This window comes from Tenrec ecaudatus, chromosome 13 (genome assembly GCF_050624435.1).
Source record: "Tenrec ecaudatus isolate mTenEca1 chromosome 13, mTenEca1.hap1, whole genome shotgun sequence".
Classification (NCBI taxonomy): Eukaryota; Metazoa; Chordata; class Mammalia; order Afrosoricida; family Tenrecidae; genus Tenrec; species Tenrec ecaudatus.
Genome location: NC_134542.1, coordinates 32964104 through 32967927, shown reverse-complemented (window position 1 = coordinate 32967927; position 3824 = coordinate 32964104).

The following is a 3824-nucleotide window of genomic DNA, read 5'->3' as shown; positions in this document are numbered from 1 at the left end:
TTGAGCAATGATTGGTGGTGAGGAGGCATGTCTTGTTCACCTTTGTATCGAAAAACCTCAACTTTTGCTTGGCACCTACTGAGTGCACAAAATGAGAGGATAAGTGAGTGAGTGGCCACTGCCCATCCCTCTCTCTGACAGGCACCCAGGCATCAGACTGAAAAAGAAGCATTTCTGCCCTTGCTTATTGCAACTTGTGCTTCCCTGTAGTAGAAACTGGGAGTGAGTGTCGCAGTCTGAATGGAGAAATTACACCCCACAGGTCTCCACACAAAGAATGGGTACTATCCCTTTTAGACGGGCACATTCCTTTAAAAAGGATACTTTGGATTAAAGATAACGTTCAAGTGAAAATACTGCTGAGACCATCGTAGGGTTGCCACATTTAACACATAAAAATGACCTTAGGAGTCTGCGGGGTCAGCCTCAGTTACAGCTACGTAGACACCCTGCCCTTGTTTTGCATGTGGGATAAATAATCCGGATTAAAAAACAATGGACCGACAAGGGAGAGGAGGAGGCAGGGAAAGGAAGGAGAGTAGGAACAAACCCAGGACAAGGAAACAAACCCAGGGCAAGGGAACAACAAATGATCCAAAATCGATGGCGAAGAGGGTGTAGGATGATGGCTTGTGGGGCTTGATCAAGGGCAACGTAACCGAAAGAAATTACTGAAACCCAAAAGAAGGCCAAGCATGATAGTTGGCCCAGAGAAAAGGAAAAGGAAATAGAGGAAAGAGCTAGGAGGCAAAGGACATTTATGGAGGTCTAAATACAGCCATATACATATGTAAATATATGTATATATAATGATAGGGAAATAGATCTATCTACACATATTTATATGTTAAGTATTAATGTAGCAGACAGATATTAGGCCTCTGCTCAAGTACTCCCTCAATGTAAGAACACTTTGTTCTAATAATCCAGCATTCTGTGATGCTCACCTTCCGTACACAATCGCTGAAAACAAAAATGGGTGCATAAGCAAATGTGGTGAAGAGAGCAGATGGTGGCCAGCTATCAAAAGATATAGCATCTGGGGTCTTAAATGCTTGAAGATAAATAAGCAGCCTTATTGCTGAGAAACAACAAAGCCCAAATGGAAGAAGCACACCAGCCTAAGTGATCATGAAGTGTCAATGGTATCAGGTATTGGGCATCAAAGACCCAATTATATAAAAAATATATCAATGTGAATGAGGGGGAGGGCAGAGTGGAATCCCAAAACCCTCTGTAAACTATTGGACACCCCTCACTGAAAGGTCACAAGGAAGAGATGAGCCAGTCAGGGTGCAGTATAGCACCGATGAAACATACAACTTGCTTCTAGTTCTTTAATGCTTCCTCACTCCCACTATCATGACCCCAATTCTACTTTACAAATCCAGTTAGACCTGAGCATGTACACTGGTACAGATAAGAGCTCATAACGCAGGGAATCCAGAACAGATAAACCCATCAATACCAATAATGAGAGTAGTGATACCAGGAGAGAAAGCCAAAAGGGAAGCGGGGAAAGGGGAGAGGGGGAACTGATCACAATGATCTACATATAAGCCCCTTCCAGGGGAATGGACAACAGAAAAGTGGGTGAAGAGAGACATCGGTCAGTGTAAGACATGACAAAAATAATAATTTATAAATTATCAAGGATTCATGAGGAAGGGAGAAGGTCAGGGGAAATGATCTGATATCAAGTGCTCAAATAGAAAGAAAATATTTTGAAAATGATGATGGCAAACACATGTACTAATGTGCTTGACACAACAGATGATTGTATGGATTGTGATAAGAGCTGTAAGAACCCCCAATAAAGTTATTTTCTAAAAAGAACTTCATACATGAACAAAGAAAAAGGTCATCCCAAAGAAAGGTGATTGCACAGGATACAGAAACGATTGGACAATGTCATTAATATTACAAACAAGTAAAGTTTTCCGGAAGATACTTCCAAAATTGTTGCAGCGGGAACATCCACAGGAATGGTCAGACACCCGAGCTGAATTCAGAAGACCACCTGGCATGATGTCACACAGATCTGAAGCGAAGTCAGCAGGCAATATCCGAGAGATGTTTGCTAGTGTTTTATTGACTATGCAAAGGTCTTCGACTGCACGGACTATAATAGACTAAGTATAACATTGAAAAAAATTGGAATTCCAGAACACTTAATTGTGTCCATGTAGAATGTGGACCTACACCGAGAGGCGGTTCCTTGAACAAAACAAGGGAAGACTGAATGGGGATACCAAAGAGGTGTGTGTCAGGGTTGTACCTTTCACTACCCTTATTCAATCTGTATGCTGAGCAAGTCCTCCTGGAAGCTGGACGATGTAAAGAAGAATGAGGCATCAGGACTGAAGGAAGACTCGTGTACAACCTGTGATATGCAGAGGACACAACCCTGCTTGCTGAAAATACATGGACTTGAAGCACTTACTGATGAAGAAGAGACTACAGCCTGCAGTTTGAATCACATCACACACGTACATCTAAGAGGCCTTCAAAAAGGTTTTGAGAAAATAGAGTTAAAAAATAATGGGATTTTTTCCCACAAACTCTTGAAAATATATAGAGGCTTCCCATAGTCAAATATAAGAATGATGTTTAAGAAGTAATTAAATTTGCCATGAGAGTCATAGAGTAACAGGATTTTTTAAATTTTATTTTATTGGATGCTCTTACAACTCCTATCACAATCCATACATAGATGTGTCAAACACATCTGTACATATTTAGTCTTCATCTTTTCCAAATAATTTTCTTTCTACTGGAGCCTTGGTATCAGCTCCTCATTTTTGTTCCTCCCTCCCCCACCTTCACTCCCCCATGTCCTCTTAATAATTCATAAATTGTTCTTTTTTTGGTAACAGGTTTTTTAAAAATAATAATTTTTTATTGTGAATTGAGTGTAAGTCTACAGAGCAAATAAATTCTCCATTCAAACATTAAAAAGAGAAAAGACCTCGGGCACTAGTTTGGGGACATGTGCATGCTATATTCATTGTTGTTCTGAAAATCCAGTACCGCTGAGTGTCCTGTAGTTTATGTGACGGCTCCAGTTAAGGGGCTGCTTCACTATGGACTTCCTAGGACCCTCCCATGGTTCAGGGACGCTGTTTTCCAGAGCCAGCATCCCTGCTGCCGTGTGACGGGAATGCGTACAGAGACTAGGAGCACGTCGGGGTAGGAGACGGGGAGCCTGCCCTCATTATAGATTCACCCATCAACAAAGGCCGCAACGACGAGGTAGAGATTAGAAATCTTGGTTGGGTTTCCCATCTGTTGTTTAATCATCGTGATCCACAAATGCAGTCAAAGCTGGTTTTACAATTGACCACGTGACCTAGAAGCACAGTTGCAGATGGTGAGTCTTGTGCCTGGGACTCAGACGATGCCCCTGTCCCCTGCCATCAATGGATCTTTACACCAGAGTTGGTAAGACCTCACAGGGAGCCCAGATGCCTAATTATCTCACCGCTCGCACCCAGGCCTTCTGGATGAAGACACTGCGGGCTCGGCTCACTGTGCGGCGGAAACAACAGGTGCAGACTGCAGAGGCCACTCCGGAGCCATTTGGACCAAAGAACCGGGCTCCGCATAGCTAAGAGTGCCCACAGACTTGGCAGGGCTCTGCCCATCTGCCTGTGAGGTGGGCCAGCATTCAGGCCCCAGCCCGGGTGTCTATGGCTGTCGTTCCAGGTGGTCCCACCTTCTCCTCCTCTCAACCAAAAGGCAGCCGGGGAGGGCCCCGCTGAAAGGATGGGACGTGTCCAATTCACGGTTACTCAGTCGGTGCCCACACGTCACCGTGGAAGCGT